At 52.5% G+C, this 12,997-nt stretch overlaps 1 protein-coding gene and 1 pseudogene across 2 annotated transcripts in view; both read right to left on the bottom strand.

Annotated features, from left to right (window-relative positions):
• The window catches only part of LOC102454964 (uncharacterized), a 112,955-nt gene that overhangs the window by 62,720 nt on the left and 37,238 nt on the right, over positions 1-12,997 (bottom strand). Inside the window, exons 1-2 of one of the 2 annotated variants that reach the window (XM_089770040.1) lie at positions 3,222-3,346; positions 1,281-1,397 (exon numbers count right to left, since the gene is read on the bottom strand). The exons of the other annotated variant lie outside the window; for it this stretch is intronic. The gene's annotated coding sequence lies outside the window, so the exon portion shown is untranslated. Of the gene's footprint in view, positions 1-1,280; positions 1,398-3,221; positions 3,347-12,997 lie in introns of those variants that run through there. 2 annotated transcript variants of the gene reach the window in all.
• On the bottom strand, positions 7,931-12,857 carry LOC149523348 (uncharacterized; annotated as a pseudogene).

Here is a 12,997-nt window from a genome sequence, read left to right as displayed (position 1 = left end):
GAGTCAGGCCATGACTCTGTGTTTTTGAGAGGCACAACATCCCTACCCAGCCCTCCATATAGTTTCCACACCCAATGTGGCCCTGAAGCCAAAAAGTTTGTCCACCTCTGCTCTAGATCTTCCCCAATAAGTGCTTGGGTAATTTGTTCTTAAGGTTTTCCAATCATGGAGATTCCACAACCTCCCTAGGCAAATTATTCCAAGACTTAACTACCCTGGGAGTTAGGAAGTTTTTCCTCAGTTCCGACCCATATTGTCCTGGCTGCAATTTAACCCATTGCTTCTTGTCCTACCCTTAGGCCGTGTCCAGACTCAGGGGTTCTTTCGAAAAAAGTAGCCTTTTTTCGAAAGAACTTCCCCTGCGTCCAGACTCAAGCCGCGTTCTTTCGAAATTATTTCGAAAGAACGCGGCTTTTCTTTCAATGGCGGTAAACCTCAATTTACGAGGAAGAACGCCTTCTTTCGAAAGTTCCTCTTTCGAAAGAAGGTGTTCTTCAATGTAAAGAGGCCGTCTTCGAAAGAGAGCATCCAGACTCGCTGGGTGCTCTCTTTCGAAAAAGCGGATTTCTCTTTCGAAAGATCCGCCTGCAGTCTAGACGCGATCTTTCGAAAGAGGCTCTTTCGAAAGAAGCCTGCAGTCTAGACATAGCCCTAGAGATTAAGGAGAAAACTTCTTTCTGCTCCTCCTAGTAACAACCTGGTATGTATTTAAAACTGTTATCAGTTCCTTCTGAGTCTCCTCTTCTCCACATTATGCAAAATTAGTCCATTCAACCTTCCCTCATAGCTCATGTTTTCTAGACCTATAATCACTTTTATTGCTCTTCTCTGGACCTTCTCCCATTTGTCCACATCTTCCCTGAAATGTGGCACCAGAACTGGACACAATACTTTAGTTGAGGCCTTGTCAGTAGAGAATGGATTGGAAGATTTACTTCTTGCATCTTGATTACAACACTCGGAGTAATACACCCCCAAATTATATGACACTTTGCATTTGTCCTTATTAAACATCATCCTATTTACCTCAGACCATTTCTCCAGTTTGTCCAGATCATTTGAATCACGATCCTATCCTACAAAACACTTGCCAACCCTCCAAGCTTGGTATTCCCCTGAACATTTAGACATGTTCTCTCGATGCAATTATTTCAATCATTGTTGAAGTTATTGAAGAGAATCAGACCCAGTATTGATCCCTTAACATAACCTTACAGCTTGACTGTGAACCAATGAAAACTACACTCTTGGAATGTTTTTCCAACCAAGTATGCACCTACCTTATAGTAGCTCCGTGTAGGTTGTAATTCCCGAGTTTGTTAATAAGAAGGTCATGCAAGACATTACCAAAATACCACTCCCTGTCATCCGTAAGTCTTTCCGTAAGCCTTGTTACTCTGCCGAAGAAAGTTATCCAATTGGTTTGACATGTTCTTTACAAATCCATGCTGTCACTTATCACATTACCTTCTAGGTATTTGCAGATTGATTGCTTAATCAATCAAAGTCCCACCCCATTCTTGGTCTTCCTCCTGCTTTTAAGCTGCAATTCTCAAACGTTGGGTCCCTACCCCTGGGGGATCATGAGCAACTTAGAGGGGAGTCGCAGTATCACAAAGTTTGAGAACCCCTGTTCTAAAGTATTTGTAGAACTTTTCTTATTACTCTTTGTGTCTCTAGCTAATTTTATTTTATTTTATGCTTTGGTCTTTCTAATTTTGTCCCTGCATACTTGCTTCAATTGTTTATATTCACCCTCTCTCATTTAACCTAGTTTCCATTTTTTGTAGGACTCTGTTTTGAGGCCCAGCACTAGTAAGATGTCCCAGTTAAGTCACAGTGGTCGCCTGCCATACGTTCTATCTTTCCTTCATAGAGGGATAGTTTGCTCTTGTGCCCTTAATAATGTCTCACATCACCTCTCTTGAGTTGTTTTTCCCCTTGCCTTCTTCCATGGGATCTAATCTACCCTGAGTTTGTTAAATCAGCCTTCTTGAAATTCATGATCTTCACTGTTGTTTTCCCCTTTGCCTATTCCATAGAATCATGACCTAGAATCATAGAATCATAGAGCTGGAGGAGACCTCAGGAGGTCATCAAGTCCAGCCCCCTGCTCAAGGCAGGACCAATCCCAAGTAAATAACCTCTGCAATTTCATGATCATACAAGCTGCCTTCCACTTTCAAATTCATAGCAAGTTCCCCCCAAAATGACATCTAGAAAAGCCTCCCTTTCGTAGCTTTCTCTGCCTTCTGAAATAATACATTGTCTCCCATACATTCCATGAGCTTATTAGAAAATCTGTGCCCTTCCTACAGCTGAACAGTTTCTGAGCTCCAGACCCACAATAGAAACCAACACAATAATATCCAGGACAGGTCTTAAACATCAAGAGTTCCCTAGCTAATCAAAAGAGTGTAGAGCTGTTCCCATGCCAGGCGGCAGTGCGGGAAAAACATGGGGACGCTGGAGAGGACAGGTTGACATTCCAGGCTGCCATGACTGGCAGAGTGTGAGCTGCTGGCTTGAGGCCCTGCTGGGTCTGACAGGCGATACGGGGTCTACACCCACACGTCCCTCAGGCACAGACCAGGCCTGTGTGCTCGATGCCCAGTGCTGTGCATGTCCCACCAGACATGGCTTGGAAAGTCTGAGCCCAGCTAGGCTCAGCTCTACCCAGTGCCAGGCTGAGAGCTCGGTGGGGCAGGGATGGTCTCTCACTGTCTGTATGTGCCACACCCAGCACAGTGGGGTTCTGAGATCTGTCTGGGTCTGTGCAGTGCCCAGAATAGTGGAGGCTAATTACCACTGGGGTCTCTGCAACTCTTGGCACAATGGGGACTCCTTAGCGGGGGCCTGTAGGTTCAACTATAACACACATAATAACAGCCAGTGAAGTGAAGCCCCCCATACACTTCTGGCCTGGCAGTTCCTCTTCCTAGGAGCCTCAGTGGAGCAGGGTGTGGCAGGGCTATGCAGCCCTTTTCAAACAGAACCAAATCACCTGTGTGCCCCATCCCACTATTCAGGGAAAGGCTCCTGAGTAACCCAGCTGTCCACACTGTGCAGAGGATAAAGGACTGAGAAGTGACTCACACCCACCATCAAGGGGGTGGGAGGTGGGAATGGGCCATGCAGGGGAAAAGTGCTCCAAGTGGAGCAGGATTGTGAACAGCCCCCAAGACTGAAAGAACCAGGGGTAATAACAGGGAGGAACCTACCTTAAGGACTCAGCATCTCCCAGGAAATGCCAGGCAGCGAACCAGGGGCCCCAATCCCACACCGAGCACCCATGAAACTGAATGGATGTTCTCGGGCTGATGGGGAAATGGATCCCGGAGCTGTGTGAACTCTGACCGGGGAAAGTGAAAGCACCAGAGTGTCTGTCACACGTTAGCCTGGTAGAGAGAGGTTCTGGCCAGGAGCCAGAGCTGGTGTTCAGTTACTTGTGGAGACCTGGGGGGCAGGGAGGAATTTGTACGCTAAAAGGTTTTGGTTCATCCTCCCATGCCCAAGGAGGCCCACGGAAGGTCAGTTCTGAGCACGGTTACACCCTCCCCTGGATCCACACACCCCTGTCAGCCAAGGGAGGCCAGATGCCTGTTTTTCTATAGGAAAGTGAGTCAAAAAAGGACCTAAAAATGTGTGGTCTGATCAGCTAACCAGACCCCAAAAGTCCAGTTATTGCAGGCAGGGGAGGCACTAGAACATGACCTGCAGCAGCCCCTGCTTATCTGAAGACACTTAGGTAACTGATTCCTCTCCCCATTTCTGTCTAGATGAAGAAGTTACTCACCTTGGTGCAGCAACGATGGTTCTTCGAGGTGTATGTCCCCGTGGGTACTTTACACCTTTACGCCTTAGCAGTGGTTGATGCTAAGAGGTCATGTGACACTCCCCTCCCCCAACTGGTAGGGTCTGACCAGGTAATTTTCCATGTAAGGGTGGAGTGTAGAAACAGAATTCCTGCCAAAAGTGGAATCTATCCAATAATGGAAAGGTTGCAGTTTCTTGGTCTTTGGGTAGCGTGGCTCTCCCAAGAGGATAACTAAAGACCCCAGGGAAAAGGGGACTTCCCTGGTTTTGAGGCTTAGATGGAATAAGAACAGGTTTCGAGTAAGTTTGTACTAAGGTTTTATTGTTAGAATTAGCTGTGCCATTTTTGTTATGTTACATTTGTAATCTACTTTGCTCTGACTGTTTTCACTTGCAGCCACTTGAATCCCACTGCTTGTACTGAGTAAAAGTACGGCTCAGTCCCCAAGCAGTGACTTACTATTCCATGTACTAGCCTTGAGCCCAAGGGCTAGTACAGGAAGAGTTAATGGACTGGGGCTCCCCGTATCTCTATTAGCCCCTGGGGGAAATGTTAGGGAGCTCCAGCCGGCCTACACCAGCGTGAGGAAGCGCAGCTCACACTCCGGGGCAGGACCCCACTCCAGTCGCTATTAAGACACGCAGACCCTGGAATGCCACACAGAGCACACCGGCATCCCTGAAGGCTTGAGACAGCACCCATTCCTGGGGATGGCGCTGCCAGGCACAGGTGTGTGTGTGGCCCCAATGGAAGCCCAGGCAGCTTCAGCCCATGGGATCCCATTGTAGGGTCCATTTCCCTTGCCTGTTTGTCCATGGGATGGGGAGTGGGGCCAGAAGCATGGACCCCTGGGGACCCTGAGCTCCAGTAAGGAAGATCCTGCTGTCCAGGCCACACATGCCCTTGCTCCCTGGCCATCACTGTCCTCTGACCCAAGAACTGTTGCTCTCAGCTCACTGATGAGGGCAAAGTCTTTGGGGCAGTTTCTCCAGGGATATCTGAGAACTTCTCCTTATTCTCCCTACGCAGACCAGCCATGACTGTAGGGCGATCACCAGCAGCTCAGTAAGCTACCCAAATGCCAGGGGAGCCGCAGGTGTCAGAGGGTCCAGGAGGGCCTGATGAGGGAGCCAGTGTTCGTCCTGCAGGACGTGAAGCAGACACTGAGCCACAAGGTCCGGGGTGATGCCCAGTGGTGGGCTCAGATGTGGACAGAGCTGCTGCAGCAGGGCCGCAACATGTGTGAAACTGTCCAGGCGATCATGATATACCTGCTCCAGTCCCAGTCCCTGCTCCAGTCCCCGCTTCCCCTCCCATGCCTGACCCCTCCCTAGGCTCCCCTCCTGTGTATCCCTCTGTCCTCCCAGGATCCCTCACTCCTGAGGTCAATGAGTTCCCCGGACATGAGGTAGAAGACGAACCGGAGCAACACGCCAGTCTCAACCCCAGCTCTGAGCCTCTCCTCCCCTCTCGAAGGTTTTCAGCCCCCCTCCTGCCCAGTTACTTCTATCCCAAATACATAAGCAAAGAGTTCTTCCAGCCCCCCTCCCCCCACAACTAAACAGTTGGTTTTATTGGGACTGCAGGGAAGAGGGTTGGAGGGGGGAAGGGAGGGGCTGTTGCAGGAAAAGCAGAGAGAGGCAAAGAACAGGCTCCTAGTAGGGAGGCCCTTGAGAGAGTTACTTAGGTTTTTCAGAGAAACTATCCCTCAGGGCATCCCGGGTACACACACCCCCAGCACCCCAAGCCCACCACCTCCAGCATCCCCATCCCCCCCTTTCCCTAGGGTCTCCCATTCTAGTACTCCTCCCACCCCATGGACTGCAGCCTGAGACACCATACCTGCACGAGGAGGGCCCCGACAGTCAACTTTCCTATGCCAAACTGGTTGCCCATGGACTGGTAACTGTGTACGTCTACACTACAGCACTAATTCGAACTAACTTAATTCGGATTAGTTAATTCGAACTAAGCTAATTCGAACTAGTGCATCTAGACCTAAAAACGAGTTCGCATTAGCGTTTTGCTAATTCGAACTAGCATGTCCACATTGAGTGGACCCTGAACCGAGGTTAAGGATGGCCGGAAGCAGTGCCGGCAGGGCATCAGGTTAGGACTTAGAGCGTGGAGCTGCTGTCTCAGGCTAGCCGAGGGCTGTGATTAAAGGGACCCGACCCTCACCCCGGACAGACAGTTCTCAGGGGTGCCCTGCTCGCTTGTCTAACTCGATGAGGGACAGCAAAGCACAGACCTTGTGTCACACTTACGGGCCGGCTGCTCCTCTGTGCCTGCTCTGAGTGACCCCTCAGGCCTTCCCCGCTCTCCGGGCATGTGCTGCTCAGCCTGGGCAATGAGTTCTATGGCCCAGTGGTGCCTGGGCCCCAGGAACATTCCTGACTCAGGGCTCAGCTCCAGCAAAGTTTGGGCCTGGATCTCCACCCTGGCCCTGTCTGCTGCCTCCACATGAACCCTCGCCTCTCCTCCCTCCCTCCCCATGCACCCCATGGCCCTGCCTGCCATGCCCAGCTGTTTTAAAATGGCCTGGGGACTCTGCTGCCACCACCAGCAATACAGCAGGGCTACAGCGGCTTCCTCTAGCTTGATCTGTGCAGCTGCTGGTATGTCCCTACGGCCCAGGGGGAGAGGAGGGCTCCTCACTATGTGCTGCTCCTGCCCGAGTGCCCCTATGGCCAGTGGGAGCTGTGGGGACAGTGGTCCCTACAGGGGCAGCATACAGAGACCCCAGAGGTAACCCTCTTTAGGAGCTGTTAGCAGAGGGGTTGCCCTAGATAAATACCATGCACCCACCCCCTAACCTCACCCCCCACACCACCCCAGAGTCTGCACTCACTTCCCTGTCCCCTCCCACATCCATACTCCCTCCCGCGCCCCCGTCCTTCACATCCCCTTCCACTCCCAAACTCCTTCCCAGAGCCTGCACCCCTCACCCCCTCCTGCACCCCCAGCTCCTTCTCAGAGCCTGAAGGGAGGGGAGGGGCCAGGGAGACTCTGTGGGGCACAGATGGCTCCAGCCCCAGAGGACAAGGCTGGGGCAGGACAGGCTGCCTAGGTCTGGGGATGCAGGAGACGTGTGGGGACCCCTTGGCTGTGTGGAGCCCTATTCTCTGGCTGGGCCTGGCACCTTCCACTGAGCTCAAACAAGCCTTTGGGTAGAAAGGGGTTTGATTCACTGCAGTCACGGCTGGTCAGAGCTCGCAGCAGGTGCTATGAAGTCCAGTCAGACCTGCAGGGGTCAGTATGGCCAGCAGGGGCAGCACATTTTGCAGAAAATTTGGTGGCACCCAGAATGCCCAGAGTCCTTCCCTCCCCCCCACGCAAACACCTTCCCCTCCACCTGCTTAAAGCGCTGAGTTTGGGTGGGGGAGGGGTGCAGGATCTGCGAGGAGGTTTGGCTGCAGGAGGGAAGGAGGGGACAGGTTCTGGAAAGGACTGTCACTGTAGCTGCAGGGTCTCCGTTCCCTGCTGTGTCCTGGTGCCTAGGATGGGTGGCTCAGCAGGGGCTAGAGGAGATGTCAGAGCAGCTGGCTCTGCAGCCTTTTTTTGTCTTGAAGTATTTGCTGGGACAGGGGGCAGGTGGGGGGGAAACCACTGTTCAAATTAACCCCTTGTGGTCATGCAGTGACCCCCACATGGTCAGACAAGCAACAAAGCTCAGAGGTTATTACAGGGCATCTCCAAACATATGACACCTGATCCAGTGATTCTCATTTGTTCCCCCAATACCCACCTACCCCCAGGGCATCCAGAGTCCCGCCTGCACAGGGAACCCCACTGCTGTGCAACAGGGAGGTGAAATGTCCAAGGCACCAAGGCTGCCTGGTCTGCACTGGGATCTGACAGTGAGAGCGAGGCCTGGCCCAGCCAGCTCATCACACACACACCTTTTACTGAGCACAGACCCAGCATTGGTGGGCAGTACGACCTGGGACCCCCTGCTCCTTGTTTACTTCTGGGTGCCATCATGGTCTGCAATTAACCAAGAGCCAGGCCCTAGGGTTTCAATGCCGCACCCCCAGCAGTAAGGCCAGACACAGAGCACGGAGTCATGGGGGGGTCACACATTACAACTCCACACCAGGCAAAGGCTAGAGACGTATGTTTTATTTCTTTTAAAGTAGAGCTGAGAGTCTCCCCCAGTCTCAGGACTCCAGGAGCTGGGGCTTTAAGGGAGCAGCAAACACCATGAGACTTGGCAGCGCTGCAACTGGCAGCCTGATCCCCTCCTGTATCTCCCCCCCCCCCCCCATTACAATTTCCAACAGCGTCTGAACTTCCCCAAGTCCTTGTTCCATGAGAAGCTTCTGCAGCATCGTCCCTGCTCCCGGCGAGCAGTCAGAGCCCCAGGGCGGTTAGGGGAATAGACTCAGCCCTAGGGGTGCTCCTCAGTGTCTGAGGCTGGCAGGAGCAGCGTGTGTGTGTGTCTCTGCATTGGGAGTGAGTTAGGGCCATTGTGAAAGACACCCCCTTTCCACATCCCCACGCGGTGTGTATGGAATTTCCCCATTTTACAGACACACTAACACAGTTCCCTCCAATCAGCACAGACCGATGTATGTGGGGTTCAGTTCTAAGTCTCACAAGTCAGTGTGTGGGGGGAGGGTCCTTTGAGCTCACGGAGAAGGAAACATCAGGAACATCCCCATGTCTCCTCTGCTTTCCCTTTAGGGGAGATTCCCTACCAGGTTCTGTGGTTTGGGTCTGATTCCTTACTCGTTGCTGGAGAATCGGCTCAGAGATGTCCTGTGGAGCTGAGTTTGAAAAAGTCATGTTTCTTTGCATGGCTCCCTTTGCTTCCCAAGGGGGGAGGGGCTCAGACCTGGAGGTTTGGGAGGTTCCTATCCCCCCTTCTGGCTGGGGTGTGTTTCCAGCTGTGGCTGCTCCTGCTTTGCTTGATCCACCTTCTCCACTTACACTGGTGGCAGCAGCTTTCGGGTGTTTTCTCTCTCAGATGCCCTGAGCTGGTTTTTCCCACTTGCTTGTTTCCAGGGACACGGGAAGACACAGGCACTGGGGCTGTTTCTCCTGTGGCAGGTGGCCCCGTGTTGTTTCCTGCTCCTCCCACATTGCTGGCACCAGAGGCTCTGGGGGATCCCTGACTAAGTGTCTTAATTTCTGGGGACATGATTGTCACTGGGAACAATCTCTCAGAACTTTCCACATGAATCTTCAGGCTAAGGGTAATTGAACTGACACTGTAAAACAAGAGACTCCCCCTGTCTACATCCAGAAACACCCCAGCCACAGCTGGGGTCACAGCCCAGCTCTGGATCACAGTATCGGCTTTACGGGGGTACCACCACCCCTCCAATCTCCTAAAAGCCCACAACCCTCCTTGGGAAAACCCTCTAGCCCCCCATGACTCAGTGTGCCCCTCACAGGCTCACTCAGAATCCTGAGCTCCCAGGATAGTGCCACATAGAAACCCCACCCTGCCCACCATGATGCCTGTTGGCAACAAACCCCTCCTTCCCCACAGCGACAAGGGAACTGGAGGGGCCAGCTGAACTAGTGGAAGGGGGTTCCTTCTGGACTGTTCTGCAATCCACAGACATGGAGAGTCCAAGGTGTTTGCATTCTGATTCCAGGGTGATGGGAACTGGGGAGAAAAACCGAATTAATTTCCATTAGCCACAGGTTACTGGGAATGTTACCTCCTCCTATTTCTGTGCCGGGCAATCACCATGTGGTGTCATTGGCATAAATGGGCGTCTCTGGGCTCAGTGGCTGGAAGGAACTTATTTGAGGAAGGGCCCCATGGGCCTGGGTGGCCCTGGATTTACTGGCCACCCCTCCATTCCTAATGGAAAAAAGTGGCTGATGGGCTCCAGAAAGTGCACAGCACAGAGCCCTTACAGAGCAGGGGAAGCCCAGACCTAGCCTAGAAGGGGAAATCAGGCCAGGAAAGAGGAGCTGAGGGCTGGGCTAGCAGGGAAGCTGTGCGTGGGGACTGAGGGATGCAATGGAGCTGGGGCTGGGGGAGCACCCTGGGTCTAGGCTAGCCAAGGGCTGCAGGCAGGACTCCAGGCAGTGGGAGGACAGGCTGTGCAGAGGACCCCATGCAGAGCCCTGGGCAGCACTAAGCAAGGCAAAGCAGCTGATACCTGGCCGGTGGGATCTGGCTTTCAGGGGGCCTGTGGCTGCCTCGGAGTTTCCTGAAGTTGCAAGGCTGGCAGAGCCTAATGCCACCGCTATATGCAGGGCAGGATTGAGAGTCTCAGGCAGCTCTCTGGGGATAGTGAGCCCAGGGCTGGGATAGCAGGGTGCTGCTGGTGGGGGACGACGGGCAACAGCAGAACTGAGTGCACATGGGAATCCCAGCTCAGGGGCAGTAGGGGTCAGAATTCAGACAGTCTCAGAATTGCTGTAGAAGTTTTCCCAGCCCCTCTCTATTCCCCACTGATCAATGGGCATTAAATGCACTTGGCGTCATTGAGGATGATACTGAAATGTGAGCTGCCAACCCTGCAGTGTGTGAATATTTCCAGAGCAGAGGGGGATGATCACAAAGTCCATACATGGTGTGGGGATTTTGCTATCGCATTAGAGCATGAAAGCAGAGACACGTTTACCAGCCATTATCCAGGTACCTGATTTTAGCTGCTCGATCTCATTCTCCAGAGACTCTGGAATGGGAAGATAACAGACTGAGATGCAGAATCGCGCTGGGTGAGGCCCCGAACCCCACAGTGATTATGGTTAGTTACAGACACCCACAGCCAGAGTCCCATCGTCAGAGCAGGAGTCAGCAGCCTGCTAGGATATTGCCGGTTGGCAGTTAGTGATACGCGCCAACACACTGGTGCCCTGGGATCTAACCGTGTTAGCCAACGTGAATCTGGATCCCAACACAGCTCTGACATTCCCAGCCCTTCCGTCTCAGGGGAAATCCTTGTCTGCATTTCTGACAACCCTTTGGGGTGCCCATGCTCTGTCCTACAGGGCTAACTAGAGGATGGGGGTGCAGACGATTGGGGCTCACATCTGACATCTGGCCTTGGTAATAAAGCAAGGAAACATGAACCATGTTCTAGCAGTGACCCAGCAGCACCTGCGCTGCAGCAGCCACCTATAGAAAGTGTCTGGCTCCCTTCCCTGCATCAGAACAATGTGTTCGTCATTGGATTGGAAAAGGCCAGGTGACACCTGACTGTATCCACACAGGAGAGCAAATAACCCTGAGTCTGCTGCAGGGAGCTCATAGGGCTGCGCTGGGACCAGGGTGACTCCAGTGTGACTCTGATTTCAGCCCAAACTGGTCACTCAGCCCTGCCCTGCGCTGTTGGTGTTTCTGAATCTGCTCAGCATCATTTGAGGGCCAGAGCCTCTGCCCAGGGGCTCTAATGTGGAGGTGGATGGACTTACCCAGCTTCCGACGCAGCTCCCGGCATTCTGGGGAGAGAGAGAAAAGGAGTCCATGATGGTTCAGCAAGGGGAGGTTTGAGAGGACACCATGCAGAGCCCTGGGCAGCACTAAGCAAGGCAAAGCAGCTGATGCTTGGCAGGCGGGATCTGGCTTTCAGGGGGCCTGTGACTGCTTCGGAGTTCCCTGCTGTTGTACAGCTGGCACAGCCTAGCTACCGGGCAGGATTGAGAGTCTTGGGCAGGTCTCTGGGAACAGTGAGCCAAGGGCTGGGATAGCAGGGTGCTGCTGGTAGAGGTTGAAGGGCAACAGTAGAGCTGTGTGCACATGGGAATCCCAGCTCAGAGGCAGTAGGGGTTTTGCAGATCAGAATTCAGACAATCGGGCTGTGTCTACATTGGCACCCTTTTCCGGAAAAGGGATGCTAATGAGACACTTCAGAATTGCAAATGCCACGGGGATTTATATTTTTCCTGTGGCATTTGCATGAACATGGCTACCGCTTTTTTCCGGCTCGGGGCTTTGCTGGAAAAAAGCGCCAGTCTAGACAGGGATCTTTTGGAAAATAAAGCCTTTTCCGGAAGATCCCTTATTCCTCTTAAAACCAGGAATAAGGGATCTGCCGGAAAAGGCTTTATTTTCCAAAAGATCCCTGTATAGACTCGCGCTTTTTTCGGCAAAGCTCCGAGCCGGAAAAAAGCGGCAGCCATGTTCATGCAAATGCCGCGGGGAAAATTTAAATCCCCGCGGCATTTGCAATTCCGAAGTGTCTCATTAGCATCCCTTTTCCGGAAAAGGGTGCCAATGTAGACACAGCCTTCCAGAATTGGTGTAGAACTTTCCCCAGCCCCTCCCTATACCCCACTGATCTATGGACATTAAATACACTCAGCATCATTGAGGTTGATACTGAAATGTGAGCTGCCAACCCAGCAGCGTGTGAATATTTCCAGGGCAGAGGGAGATGATCAGGAAGTGACTGCAGTCCATGCATGGGTATAGGGATTTTGCCATTGGGTTAGAGCATGAAGACATGAAGACATAGTCACTAGCCATTATCCAGGTACCTGATTTCAGCTGCTTGATCTCATTCTCCTTTGACTCTGAAATGGGAAGATAACATATAGATACAGAATCGCGCTGGGTGAGGGCCTGTGCCCCAAAATGACCATGGTTAGTTACAGACACCCACAGCCAGAGTCCCGTCCTCAGAGCAAGAGCCAGCAGCTTTCCCAACAGTGGGGCAGGCACTTAGTGATACGCACCAAGATGCAGGAGCCCTGGCACTGGCAAACCATCTAACCATGAGGGCAGATGTGAGTCTGGATCCCAATACAGCTCTGACACTCTCATCCCATCTGTCTCAGGGGAAATCCTTGCCCATGTTACTATCAGCCCTTGGAAATCAATGCGCTCTATGTAAAACTAGGGGGTGGCGACTGGGCTCACATCTGACAGCTGGCGTTGGCAACAAAGCAGAGAACGTGAGCCACGTTCTGTGAAATGGCCTAGCAGAGGCTGTGCTGCAGCAGCATCTCTAGAAAGCAGCTGACCCCCTTGTCCTGCACCAGAGCAATGTGACTGGCACTAGTCTGCTAAAGGCAGGTGACACCTGCTTTTCTAACCAGGCAAGAGAGCGGATAACTCTGCGTACGGCATCCTGCACACAGCTCAGAGCGCTGTACTGGGACCAGGGTGATTGATGTGACTCTGACTTTGGCCCAAACTGCACATCAGGCCTGCCCTGTGGAGTGGAGGTTTCAGAATCTGCTCAGCCCTGGATGCTGCTGGGAACCTTT

Source organism: Pelodiscus sinensis, chromosome 18 (assembly GCF_052426305.1).
Source record: "Pelodiscus sinensis isolate ZL-2025 chromosome 18, ASM5242630v1, whole genome shotgun sequence".
NCBI classification, from domain to species: Eukaryota; Metazoa; Chordata; order Testudines; family Trionychidae; genus Pelodiscus; species Pelodiscus sinensis.
Note: the sequence above shows the minus strand (reverse complement) of the source record. Positions and strands in the feature narration are given on the sequence as shown.